The sequence below is a fragment of the Homalodisca vitripennis genome, chromosome 2 (genome assembly GCF_021130785.1).
Source record: "Homalodisca vitripennis isolate AUS2020 chromosome 2, UT_GWSS_2.1, whole genome shotgun sequence".
Classification (NCBI taxonomy): domain Eukaryota; kingdom Metazoa; phylum Arthropoda; class Insecta; order Hemiptera; family Cicadellidae; genus Homalodisca; species Homalodisca vitripennis.
In genome coordinates, this window is record NC_060208.1 from 76350917 (window position 1) to 76366667 (window position 15751).

Here is a 15751-nt window from a genome sequence, read left to right on the forward strand (position 1 = left end):
ATATAAATACAGTATATATTTCTGCAAATATTATTAAAATAAATATGTAAATATTATCCACTGATTAATAGCTGCTATTTACTTATAATCCGTTTGAATGTTTAAATGTTACATATTGCCGGTAGAATCAAACCGGAGTGTCAAGGCTATGTGAACACTTATACGTGCATCATTGTCTTAGCTCTCTGAACCTTATTACAAGTTCCAAACAACTCAGTCAGTCACGACTAACTTGTAACTTTGTGCTATGACGTTATGATTTCACTGTTGACTGCTTATCATACTTTCATACTCATTGAGGGAAAAGTATACATAAATCATCGATTGACTCGTAGGTTATGTTAATATATTTTTGATTTCTTTTTATACACAGTGCCATGTAAGCCAATAGTTCTCCAGTTATTTCTTATTGATTAATTATATAATCCGCATTGTTTAAATTGTGTTTATAGCGTGTGTTTAAAAATGATATCTTCATGAACTGCGTGCTCGTCACGATTATGAGGCTAGGTATTCCTGGTAATTTCACAATGCTTGAGCAACTCAGTTTCTTTAACAGTTAGCTTCAAGTAATTTATCTTTATACATAACAACATTATTTACTCTAAAAGCGGGTTTATCATCTTCTTGCTCGCGTTGGTTCAGCCAATCTCGATTCAATGTATCAGCTACATACAATTCTTTACCTTTGGCGTACACTATTTTAGGCCAATAAGGTAAAGTCATAACTATTCTCTTGAGTCAGAGAGGAGCTTCATGTACGATAGATATTTATTTTAAATGGCTTCTAATAGTTATAGATCAGTATGTATGGTTAAGTCTACTGACCCTCAGATGTACTGATGGCATGTTTTACAAGCTGAAGATATATCAAGTGCATTTTTTCATAGCTGGCTACAACTTTGCAGACAGTTGTTAAGTGATTTAGATTCGTAAGCAACTGGTTTGAGATTCTGGCAATAGAACTGCACCAGCAGCATGTGAGTTTCTGTCAACGGTTTCATAACAATATGTATTTTAGAATCGTAGAACCGTAGTAAAAGTAATTGAGTAAGAATATAGTTTAGCCAATAAAAATATATTTGTTTGTTGAAATTTCAAGCCCTAAGAACGATTTTTGTTAATACCTTTTGGTCTTGAAAGGTCAGATGACTTACTGAAACATCTTGGAAGATACGTGTTCATCCCTAGACATCTTTGTAGGTCTGAAACATTAGATGGAGGCTTCAATCCTGTTATAGATTTTACTTTAGAGTGGTCTTGAGTATACCCTTATTCATGACTGACGAATAAATTCAATTTTTTTTGTGGTTGATATAAGCATGTATCTTTTTTAATTTAAGTCCTGCTTGATTTACTGTGTACCTAGATACGTGTCCTAACACTGAGTGCGTAGAGTTAGTAAATATTTAAAGCAAACACGGATAAAAATATTCATATTCATTTGTTAGGATTTCAATACTATCAAGACCTTATGTTGTCGTGATCATCCCCTCTTGGAGTACTTAAAGAGAGGATGCTTCAAATTGAATACGCAAATAAGAGTATCTACCCCATGGTGTTTAACAATTTAAGTATTTAAAAATACGATGTGATACGTTAATCTACCAAAATTATTTCCAACAAACTAATTATGTGAAGTTATTAGATCCATTCACTTGGGCTGATATTCCTTACAAGGTCTAGAGAGGGTCATGTATACGTTTTATGTTTGTTCGGAATTAATGAAACACATGGGTTTGGAAATTTCTGAGGTCGTATTTAATAAATTTTCGATATAAAAATTTTATTTTTAAGTTTAATTATGTTAAATAAAACTTAAAATAACACCTTTAGATGTTAAATAAAAATCTGACTTGGCACGTTGCTGCCAAAACTGATTAATAATGAAGAAATATGATATCTGAGGGGGTGGGCCTGGTGGTTCCAGTGTTCTTTGTAGTTTTTCCCACGAAATTAATCACTTAATGCAATTTTACGATGATTTCGCTTTACGTAAACCGACTTCGAGATAGACGCGCGGCGTCAGCATTTTGGTTTGACATTGCAGCTGTAGTTACAAAAAGGAACATTGAATCAAAGTAGTTCTTAAAGAGGAATCATTTTAGGGCTCAAGAATTCTCCCTAAGCAAAATCGCGACGGGATGTCATTTATCGAGACAACTTACAATCACGACAGCGTGGTCTCGTCAGTAGGACATCACCACAACTTATATCCTTATTAATCTGTGTACTAAAACATCATCGTAGATAAGTTACTTTACTATTTAAAAATATAATTACATTCAAAACAGATGATTTACACAAAAGGGATAAATAACAGTACATGTTTTGTTGAGGTCGCAATGATCGTCAAACTCTGACTGCTTTTCTGACGAACCACTACCATAGATTACAAACATGGAGTAAGCTCTGTTACATACCTAATAGTTCCCAGTATTACTATTGAGCTACCTCTCGTTTAATTAACATCGTTACGGATAATATAAGACATTCGTCTGGGAAGAAATATTTTTAATGAATTGATTTCCACAAAGTGAATTTCATATTCATAATTTTTAAGCAACCAGTACCGTTAGACAAATTGTAATCTTACGAAGTAATCCTTATCCCATATATATGTTACAAAAACCAAGACTTAGGTACCTTTATCGGCCTAATACTGCATAATAATAATCGTTAACTTTCATTTTGATATTGTGATTAATTCGCTTCTTAGTGGTGATTGATGCAGAATAATTTCCAAGTACGAGTAGTTATTGTGGGTATATGATTCAGTAAACAATTTAGTTCAGATTTTGATACACAATCAAAATCATGAGATTGATTCACTTTCACTCCATCAATTATTATTTTTATTTAATGTAAGTTACTTGATCAAATCCCTTTGTAAAACTCTTTCTTTATGTATGGAACTAATGTATGTAATACCTGGTCAGATGTATTGATGAGTGTCGACCTGCCTACCTCGGTCAACCAGCTCAGCTTTGCGGTTTTCCTTAACCCCCTAATAACGCCCTTAGTAATGAACGCCCTTAATTCGTCTCTGATTCCAGATCGACAAGCTGATGAGAACTGCTTGGTCTTACCGCAGAATGAACTGGAAAGAATAATTCTGGAATTATTTTCTCGTGGTTCGGTTAAGACCGGTAAGTTTGAGTTTTATTGCATTTTATTTGTGAATTTAAAAAGAAACGTGTTAGATAGATATAAAATATCTTATTCTGCTGAGCTGAAAATGTTAATGGTTCTATCTAGTGTCAATCCTATTTCAGTAAAAGTTGACGACGAACTTCCACATTGTTTAGCCTACAAATTAATCCATTGTGAGTCACGATGTCCTTAATTATCCCATAGGAACATTTGTTAAATCATTACAAGTTTTCTTTTCAAATTGGTTAAGTTCAATAAAGAAAATTTGTTCTTATACTATGTTGGATTTTGTTTATACATTAAACATTTGTGAAACTTCGATATTGGACCATTTAATAGTAAATATAGCTCATTTTCAGCGGACTACTCGAAAGTCATGAATATTAATGGAATCTTTCTATATTGTAACCATGAACGGTGATTTCTTTTCCATAACTTTTGGAATATAAACTAGTAGATCCAGGAAACCTCTAAAACTGTTCGATACAATGGTCTCTACGAATTGTCATCTAGCTTTCGTGGTAGATGATGATGAATGGTTTAGGTAACTTCACAATCATTGCTCCGTCATATCCATCGCTTCTGCCGTGTACTTGCGCAAACCAGGCAAAAGCCATAGGTAAAAACAACGACTGTATTTCAGCAACATGTCTAGTTAATTACTAACCTTGGTATACAAAACATAGTACTCACATTTCACTTAAGGCGTAGTACAGAACGTCATTGGAAAATTAACAACAATCATATTTCAATTTATGAACACTAATTATTTTGTCCATATGAGAGCATGGTAACTATTCTTTCTTTATTTTATAGTCGTATACAGAAAATTTTTTAATTTGCGAAAGAACACCTTGAACAAAACTAATACAAAAGTATCAATTCAGTACTTTCTGCATTGTATTTATTGTAAATTTTGTTAAAAAAAAAATGTGAACACGTTGTTAAATTCACTTGCGAGATTTATTCTACTTTGGTACGTTCCCAATTGATGATATTCTACTCAATCTTAACAGAAGTACCAGCATAGGAAATATATTAGTCGGTGTCTCCATAAAGAGCCTGTTGCAAATAATGAAATCTTAAAAATGCTACTTTGTAAAGATATCGAAACAGGTAATTAAAGGGCGATTATTCACTTAAACACATCACATATATCGAAATAATATCGTGTGAGGATCTCCGTAGGTGGGACTATTCTAAAGTGTTTTTATTTAAACTTGCCAATAAAATAGTATCAGTATTGTTTCCCAGGCTAAGCATGTTTTACTCACGGTAGAATTGTTACAGAAAACACCGAACCCTTTCAATCGGAAGTGTTTCCTCTTCAAAGCCACTCAAAAGTAAAAGCTTTTTCACGTGCAAATAACAAGTATTCTCGAGGGTCTTTCTTTTACCGGAAACATACCTTTTTCCACTATTTGCTATTATGTATTGCCCTAGCAAAAGTTAGAACAACCCAACTGTAATACCCTGTTTAAAAAACATACTGTAATTAAAAAAACATTATTATTTAGGGGGAAAGCAAAAAGGAACAAACAAATGTTTGAGACCTTTATGATCATTGCCACTCATCTGCATATAGTAAACTAGTTACTATGGAGCTATTAGTTAGTTATATATTTCCACATCAAGTATACAATAAACTATGTCACATTTCAAAATTATATTAATTGGTTTGCTAAAAATTTTTTCTGATTTTCTCATGGTTTCATAACTTTTAACAATAAAAAGGCATAATTTCGCTAACGCCAAGCCTAAATCCAAGGAGGATAAGCACCACCATCAAACTTGGATTTGCCTACATAGAAATGAAGCATCAAAATAAGAAAACGTCAAGACTTTGCTTATATACCTATATACTATACTTCGTTCTCAAGGTACTGTGTGGGAAGTCAAACAGAAAGGAATCAAATTAATACAGCTCCTAGAGTGGTAACCTTTGCTAAAGCTTAGGCAACTCAAGAACCCTGGAGTTTTTTGACATGGAAATATTTAGAATGTTTTGAAATTTGATACGTTGCTTAGAAAATTGTTTTGGAAGTGTCAATAATCCAACTCGAATACTTGCAATAAATTGTATACAATATAAATAAAAGTAGGTGCCGTTACACCTAAGAAATTACACCTAATAATTTCCAGGCTAGGTGAAACATTTTATATTTTGCATAGTATTTTAACATGGTTAACAGTGTAAATAGTGATCATATAAAGAAGTTATTACATACGAAATTTGCTTGAAATTTCTGCGAAGAGGGTTTTAGAAAGAGGGAAGAAAACCTAGATATCTTTGTATGAAGTTTACTTTTGACGATATAAGGACTGTGAAGGAATCATGATATTTTTGTATACATTTGCCATCCTTCAGTGATACAAAACATCACTTACACCACGTTTCGAGATCTGCAATCTAATTTATTCCCCCGGTGAATAACCAATCTAACACATAACTACAAACTATGCAAAAATAAATAAATTATAGGCTACCAGAAACAAAATATTGATCTCAGAAATTCATCTAGAATGAACTAATAAAAAACCCAGTCCCGGTTCCTTCTTTTTGGCACTATCTTGATCTGCTACGACGATTTTCACTATTGGCCTCTGGTTAGTTCTATATGGTAGGTCGGTCAGTGCAGACATATTGTGACCTGTATTATTTCGTTCAGTTATAATTAGTTGGATTTTTCATTATTATTATTAATTGCATGTTTTACAGTTAGTCTACTTGGAGTTGACACACAATATGGTTGTTATGATTGCTGATTTATGCCTGTCACAACGATTTGGTGCGATTTGTATATTTTAACCTAGATTGTAGTTTTGTGTTAGGTTAGTTATTCACCTGAAGATGAGATCAGATTGCACATCTCAAAACTAGTGTTACTGATTATATTATGTCACTAAACGATGGCGAATGGCGGGAAAATATCATATTTCCTTTTTAGATATATCTCAAACACTCTTTCACTGTAACTATATGAACTGAAGCAGTGTACAAGAGCATCAAAAACCTATACAAAATAAAAATTTTTGTTATATAAAATGCAATCCAAAAATCCTGGTATCGTGAAAACTGCGAGTGGTAATTTAAATGTGCATATTTCTTTGTACAATATGTACAATTATAAATACATCAGCATGCATTCAGACCAAATGCATTTCCACCAGCTGCTGTTTTCAAACATCAAAGAGCACTTTTCAATAAATTTCTGCTTTGGTGTTTTAGAACTAACTGTGAAATAAAAACTTCAACGCAGGAAAACTTTTAATGATACAGCCTATTACTTGTTTAAAAACAGCAAATGAATTCTCACGAAAATGTAAAAAAGATATTATTCGTGTGGATTCAAATAGTATGATTTATCAAAACAGATATTTTCATGTCTATTTGTCTAATATCAACCCTTAAACTAAAAGTATGTTAAAGTATTTTACGAGACACTGCATCAAACATGCTATTCAAAAGGTGTCATTTCCATTATTTAATGTTTAAATTGTGTCTCAATTAGCAAACAGTTTTGAATAATATTTTTTGTTTACAGATGGTAATGGGGTTTAACAAAGTTGTCCTTTTTTTGTCTCGGTTATTCTTTTTTTCTGCTTGATGGTGAAAATATGTCAGTGCACAGACAGGTAAATAGTGTAGCTTATTTTTTTATATCTGTAACAACTGTTTCAACGCCTTATCCACTACCTTTATATAACTTTACTACGATAATATTGTACTTAGATATGTTTTTGTGTCATGTATTCTTTGTGCTAATCTTTCCAAAAGGTGTTTTACATCACATTTTGTAACCCATAGTGCACTACTGAAGAATGTTTTCACTGCCTCATAACTAGTTTAACTTATATAAATAGTAAAATTATCTTTGCATTAATCATCTTTATCGCCGAATATGTTGTATTATTTTCCTACTCGTTTTGCATATAATAATAAATAATACTATATCATCCACATTATTGTACGAGTACATACGGAGAGCATAGTTTTATTAGTGTGTGAAAAGATCTATATTTTTTTACATATTTGAATGTAAAAATACTTCTTGATCACGAATATAGAAGGAGTTTTATTAGAAACTTCGATAAATATACTTTAATGAGGTTTTAAATCGAGAATGTAGTCTCGAAGCAATACATTCACATTATCTGTATTCCTTTCAATCTGGGGGTTTTAATCTAATGGAGATTAAAGCAAAGGTATTGCTATATTTGATATTTAATTTATACCTTGGTGCATGCATCATTCATAGTAGTGGCAAAACTTATAATTACTAACATGTGCTTATCTACTAGTATTACAGTTATTGCATTATTTTTTAATAGGTTCTATAAGGCAATTAAAAAACACACACTGTTTTCGATAAAGCATAATGTCCACCGTTTTGTATATCAAAGGTTTGGAATAACAATCTACAAAATGCCGGAAGAGTGGTCGTCCAAATGCGGGAACAATGACCCTTTCAATATTTATATTACAACACTTTAAGCGCTAACAAACTTTTAAAATTTTGGATGAGAAATCATAACTAAAGAGCATTTCTGGAGAAGATCGAAAAAATCATTAATAAATTATTAGTCAGGTAGCATATTAAAGTGGAAGAAAGTTTAGTACAAAGTGTATCTGGTATCAGTGTTTATGTAACTTTTTAAAACATTTGAATTTGTTTCTAAGTGTCCTTGATTTTTTCTCTCAGTGGCATCTACAGGAGGTGACACCAAGCATGAAGATTTAAAATAAAATTGTGAATTGCATGGGATATGCATTCCTCTACTTAGAGGAATCAGTAGAAATTTTTTAATAGCACAGTGTTTAAGTTGCAAATAAGATCAAAATATATTAATGTAATGTAAATAACTAAAACCCTTTAAATTAAAACTTTTTGAAGACACTGACGATGGTTAAAAACCAAAACACGTGTATGTAATAATAAGTTTTAATTTAAAGGGTTTTAGTTATTTACATTACATTAATATATATAGATAACCCTATAAGTGGAGTTAATAACATGAGATCAAAATAATAATTACCTGACCTAACTGATGATTGCTAATGTGAATGGACATATTCTCGTACATCATTCACGAAACTAAAGCTAAGGCATATTATTTATTAATTACAGGAAAAATACACTTAATTACCTAAGCCATTCGAACATAAACATTGCCTTTTATTTTTTAACTAAATTATATAAAAAATGTTTGCCGTGAATAGGAAATTAATAATTTTTGTTTTACAAATTATAAACGTTATAAAAATAGTGTAAACTTTCAATATTTTTAAATTTCTTATTTTTAGTGATTTTTTCAACCAATTATATTCGGGTTCAGCAGTTAGTTTTACGGAGATAGCAGTTTTTCAGTATATATTAGAAATATAAATATGAAAGAAAACTGTTTTATTATTAGCAGACCTTTACACTAACTGTCAATTACGGTGCAAGCAAAATATGGTTTTTATATTTGGTAGAAGTAATATACTATTATACAGACTACGACAAATTGTAAATTTATTTTTGATTTTTTGACTTAACTGCTTAGATTTACAACATAAAGCTTATATTTCCTAATTACTTTAGGTTAAATTACTGACAACTCAAATGTTTACCAGTAGCCATGCTGAACATTATAAACCTATATGAAACTGTGATACAAAAAGTATTCACTCAAATACTCACATGGATGTCAAAAAGTTGAATCGTAATATGCTTGATAATGCTGCATTGCATTGTTTTATCAAGTCCCATCGTTCACTGCCATATTCACTGACACAGCCCACGCAAATTCCATGGTTACAGAGTAGCAACGTAATCAAGTCTACCATATGCTACATCAACTATCTGTTTGCATTTTCAGATTTAATTAGCAATGCCTATAAACTATTTATTTAACATTTCTCTTTTAAGGTTTAAATATTATGATAAATATTTAGCTAACTTAACAACAGTTTAGTTAGTTGTTTTAAAATAAAATTATATAATTTTAATAAATTAAGCATATTTTTTATTTGCTTCGTAAAATTAATGTTTTAACCACCGTATATGATGTTAATTATGTGTTTTGAAGTGAATTTTTACATGCGATAAAATATGAAATAAGACGTTTTTTTTGCAATGCAACATATTAAAATAAATTCTGTAGCTAACGTGCAACCTTTACAATTAATACATGTGTGCACCGAACTTTCAGGCCCCTAAGAACTTCTTGAGTATACAAAACTTTTTAAAAAACCGTATTTCTTCCTACCCTATAACAAAACTGGCATTTAGGGTTGTCTAATTATTGTTGAATATAATCTGACAAAGTTTAAGGTAATAGTAACCTGCAGTCTCTAGGATAAATAAATGGTTTATAAATAAAAGCATTTTTTCAAGGTGCTGGGGAAGACTAAACACTATGCATAGCTAAAGATCAAATAGTGGTCATATTTATTTCAGCTGCATAAAAACAATGTTGACATAAAATATTTGTTATTGCTTCTACTTGATGTCATGTGATAACGATAGGAAATACCACTTTGTTATGGACCAAAAACGCTTCTAAGTCTTTTATAAACTGTTTACTGGTTCTTAAGAAAAATCAGGACTTGTTTGTGATTTCTTTTCCCAAAATATATATAATTTTACAAATAAACTAAAAATCATTTGAATACATATGAACCAAAACCCTAAAATGAGACTCATTCGATAATTTTACGATAAAAAACAAGGGTTAGGCACTGAATTCAACACTTTAACCATATGGTAAAACTCAATATGTTTTCAGTACCACCGGCTGTGAATAACCGTATCCCATTGAACTCCTACAAATCCATAAGAATATCCGGCTCTCTCCACCGTCTGATATATATGTCCCTTAGCTTTTACTAAATTTGGCTGCCATAATCTTCCAGCCTAAAAGCTTACTTAGGACATTTTGAAGATATCATGCAAATAATCACATATTAACTGATGTAGTCCTGAAGAGATATTCTATTTAACCTTTACATTACCTCTGGGTTCATTTCATGTCTAAAATCCAGCAGCCACAGTTAACTAGCGTGAAGTAGTTCCTATTCTCAGTTGCATATTCTTGTATTCATCTGCTATATTGAATCATCCATCCTTTCCTGCCTCTAAGCTTTTGGTCATTTCCACCTCTAAAAGATCTTCCGGTCTGTATGTCAGGTATACATAATCTAAATATTTTTATATCCGTTTTTAAAATACACAAGACCGTGAAACAGGAAATGCCCTCAAGTTCAATCATGCAACCTGCATGATTGCAAATAAAAAAAACCACAGTAAGCTATTTTAGAGATTACACAGTGTTTAAACTGTAAGGGTTAGGATGTTATTATAAAAACAAATTAAATAAAACTGCGTTAAAGACCTAGGGACCGTTATAAAATTGAAATATAATAAATAAACAGTTTTTTCTATATTAGGTGCCATTATTAGTAGAACATATATTTGAAAATGTGCATGCAGCTCGATATATGGCCACTTAAATACCAACAGCAGAGCTTCTGCAGAGTGACGCGGCAATCAGCGTGCAAGCCTGCATTGCTCAAAGGAACGCTTAATGAAAGCGCACATGAAATGCGGCAAAATTAAACATGTAAACCTTCCACACTAATTTTCCCATTTATCTTTTAACTTAGCCTTTTCCTTAATTTTTAATTCCCGTAAGAGTTTTACCTCTTTTCAGGGGTAGTTTAAATACCATTAAATATATTAAACATACCATGAATTGCCATTATAGAAATCAAACAAGAATTTATTGAATCGTGTTCTCTCCTCTCCAAATATTCTCATGGTTTATATTTACAAATGTTATAGCCTCAAAGAGAATTTTACAAGAATTTTAAATAATAATATTGACAAATATTCAAATTTCCTCTCTAAACTGTTATATATTTTCTATGTAAACATTTGTATATAGTATAGAACATTAATCCTGGTTTTCACCATATGGGTTTGAATGCTAATATATATATATATATATATATATATATATATATATATATATATATATATATATATATATTCACTTCGGTTGTACGATGCAGAATTGCTCTATTATAACAAATTAGACTTCTTAGTTTAAATTTCCTTTAATATTTCGGCTTTAACCTTAGGCTTAACAAAACAGTTAGGGCCAACAAATTATGTACTGATAGTGCAGATTTTCAAAATTATTTAGAAAAACTTGGAAATGCATTTGTCAAAAGAAAATATCCTTCAAAATTTATAAATAATCAAATTAAACACTCTGATGTTCACAAAATCCAAAATAATGATGATGTAAAATTTATTACAAAATATTTTCCTGGTTTATATAAAACAAACAATATTCTAAGAACGGCACACAAAATTCTTGAATCTTCACCAATTACTAAAAACTTATTTTCAAAACCACCCAGGCTAGTGTTTCGTAGAAATACTAACCTGAAAAATCTTCTGGTACGGCCCAAATTGCCACCTACTGACATTCAAAATTCAGAAAAGAAGAACAGTTTTAAGTGTAAACCCTGTAAAGATAAACGATGTAATACTTGCAAAATTATGAAATCGTTAATTCTTTTACCAGTAAAACAAAGAAAACTTACCCTATTAGAGGAGAAATTAATTGCAAAAGTAAAAATGTAATTTATCAATCAACATGTAAAAATTGTGCAATGGATTATGTTGGATTGACAACCAAACCATTGCACATAAGAAGGAATAATCATCGTTGTTCGTCTAAAAAACAGGATGAAAAATTGGTTTCACAACACGCATTAGGCCACCAACAAAATTTTGAACAATGTTATTCATTGAAAGGTATTTGCAAAGTACCAGAAGATGGAAACAAAATTTACTTAGAAAATTTAGAACAGGCACGTCAGTTAATATTAAAATCAAAAGTACCCTTTGGTCTGAATAAAAGATGAAATGATCAATTGTTTTTGTTATTATTAATTTTTCTAAATTCTTTCTCTGTTCATGATATTTCTCTTTGGTGTTAATCACATGTTCAAAAATTCCTGTTTATTTATGCAAATGTTTATTTATTTACTTGTGTAAATTTTGTTGTTGTGTTATTTTTGTTTTATACCTTTTTGAAAAACGGCAAAGCCAAAATATTAAAGGAAATTTAAACTAAGAAGTCTAATTTGTTATTATATATATATATATATGTGTGTGTGTGTGTGTGTGTGTGTGTGTGTGTGTGTGTGTGTGTGTGTGTGTGTGTGTGTGTGTGTGTGTGTGTGTGTGTGTGTGTGTGTGTGTGTGTGTGTGTGTGTGTGTGTGTGTGTGTGTGTGTGTGTGTGTGTGTGTGTGTGTGTGTGTGTGTGTGTGTGTGTGTGTGTGTGTGTGTGTGTGTGTGTGTGTGTGTGTGTGTGTGTGTGTGTGTGTGTGTGTGTGTGTGTGTATAAACATATTGTGACATTGCTTATTTCATAGATGCTAATAAATTGCTCAAAAATGTAGATTTTCGACAGAAGTTAGTTCTCATAAATATAAAGGCAAATGTGCTTTACGCCAAGCATGACTTGTGTGGTCAGGAGATAATGAGTAAAACAATTTTAGATAGATTTTAATACTTGTAAAACATTTCTTTAATTTATATATACCACTATCCTTTGCCAAGGGAAACCTTCCGTTTTCACGGATTACAGAAAAACACACGGAATATTTCATCTTACTCTTCCTAGAATTCTCCGGAGCAACATAATCTTCTGATCATGCTCATCTACATCCTTTAAATGTCTTTAACCTGATATATAAAGGTCCAGACTCCTTATTATTATTTAAGCTAACCTCCAAGAGCATGATCCTTAAAAAGAATATTGTGGAATTATTGGAGTTGTCCCACCTTCTATATTTACCTCCAATAACAACTTCTTACTCACCAGTCATATTGAGAGTTATATCAACCACCAATAAGACTACATTGGTTCTGGTGACGCAGTCTTGGCTAAGGAGTCTACAAAAGGATGCTGGATTTAAAAAATAAATCACTCTGCTTGGGAATTCTAAGATTATTGGTTATGTGCAAAGGGACTCAAGCGATATAGTGTGATGTGTTTGCGAGGATAATTACCTCAGTTTCTTATTATAAATAGTTAGGAAAGATAACTCACAGTTAGTTTGAAAAGTGATTAGCCAGCTTTTTTAATAAGCAATTTAAGATGTTGGCGACTATGTGTAAAAAATACGCATGTTTATGTCCTTAAGCTCCAAATAACACATCTATTATTATTTAACCAAAACAACAATACTTTTTTAAATTTAAAAGTGATTGCTCTTTCCTTTGATAAATCAAATTACCATGTCGGAAAGTGGATAAAATTCTGATTTTGTGTTTCATAAAATATAAAACTACACTAGTCGGCTTTCACTTGTAAATAAAAATAATCTATATGCTATGGTTGAGTGTGGATGATTCAACATTAAAGATTTAAAAAAAATTGATCTGCTTGTCAAAACAAAGATCTCGAAACGTAATGTTTCCAATTTTTTTCTACTGAACGGTGGCTGAACAACCTGCAATGTTTATAAAACATCCATTGTCAAACATAAACTTAAAAAGGAAATTTCCCAGTTGAAAAGAGAACATTGTAAGCTAACTTTATATTTAAACAATAGAAGGACGGACGTACTATAGTGCATCGACCGGAGTCTCGCTATTTGAATCTTTGAAACATTGAGGCATTGAAATGCGAACCGTTTTGTTCCTCTTCTCCTGCATGGTCAGTTTCATTCCACAGCATCACCGCTTTTGTTAGCCCTCACAAATCCATGACATAATTTCCTGCAATTTTTATTACATGAATTATAGTTACTGAAATGATCTTTAAACAAAATAAATAGTCCTTGAAATGATTTTAGGGGAAGAATGTAGGAATTCATAACTTTAGAACTCTATAAATGAAAATTGGTTTGCATCAGCAGGATTTAAGAAAAACGTTTTGTATTAGAACTAAAAAAGTAAGCTTTAAATACACACATAGATAGATGTATATAGAGATCAATACGGACTATGTTTTTGTTTTGTTAGTCGAGAAATTTCACTCTAAAATGCTAATAAAATAATAAAACATATGTCAAAATTATTAAATGTAAATTTTTTACAAAATTAAATTGCATTTCTTACATTTAGAACAATAATATGCGGAAAACGCATATGTAATTCGTAATAGCATACAAATAAATGTTCATACTATATGGAATGTACTAATTAAATTGCTAAAAATTAAGGAGTGCAAGAGAATATTTATAAATGTTGTATATCTACATATTCATACACAGAACAAAGCCAACATGAATTATATGTATCATTCTACTCGTATTAACTGTTATTATAGTGGACAGAATTTTACCCATAGGCAATGACCTTCAAAATTCCTCAAGAATTATAGTTGCATTCAAGTATTATTTAAACATTTAATTACAATAATGACAACATACAAATGTTAAAGGATTATGTTGTAAAACAAACGATCTTAATCTCAAATCTCTTTTCTACAATAAATTTACAATAGTTCTTACAAGTTTGCAAGCATATACGTTAAAAGTAATTAATAACTTTACAAAAGAGCTTACCATTAATAATAAACAAGAAAAATTATTGAAAAAGATATATGCAAACAAACAAATTTGAAATAATAACTCATACATTTATCCTGCAAAGGTATATCCTATGATTGAAGATGAATCGTTATTTAGACAATGATTAAAATAAAATAAGCAATATATATATATATATATATATATATATATATATATATATATATATATATATATTTAATCACATTTATATAACTTGTGTACAATATCTGAAGCATGAAAGTACAAAATTACAAAATAAAAAAAACAATTTCAAAAAGTAACTATATTCATTACCAATAATTAGACGCTAATTTGTTGCGAACTATTTTTTACATTTATCAGGTTAAAAAAATATCATCAGTTAGTATGTCCAATTAAGATACTTTATATGTTAATTACGCTCATATACAATACACATTCATAAGTTCAGTTCCAAGTTTGTAGCTGGTTGATTAGTAATTCAATAAAAATTCTGAATAACATCTGTGACAGTGTCATATTTCATACGCTAAACTGAATGGAAGGAAAAGTGGAGCAAAACTTAATATATTTTTTAATTTTTCCCCTACACATACAATATTTGCAGCAAAACTCTTTGAACAGTATTTTCCGGTGCATTTCAGTCAGAACTATACTACGAGTATATAAATCATGTAAACAACCAAATATACCATATCAATTTATATACGCTCATGAACTTTGTGGGAACACTTTCAAACTGGATTCTAGCTCGAACTCGCTAGAACGCGAAACGATATCGGAAATATTGGGTATTGGATGCCAATAAATCCAACATATACGTAGGACAGGTAAAGATTGGCTGAACAAGTACGTCAGAGAGGGTGTGTATGCAGGACGGCTTTGTTTGTGTTCACGGCTTGTTTTGCCTCGCACTATTTAACACGATTATTCAGTAATAATAATCACGTTCGAATCGTCTCTCTGTCCTGACTTAAATAGAAAATTAGTATTAAAGCCTAAAAAATCCTAAGTTTGAAAATTCTTGAAAAAAGACT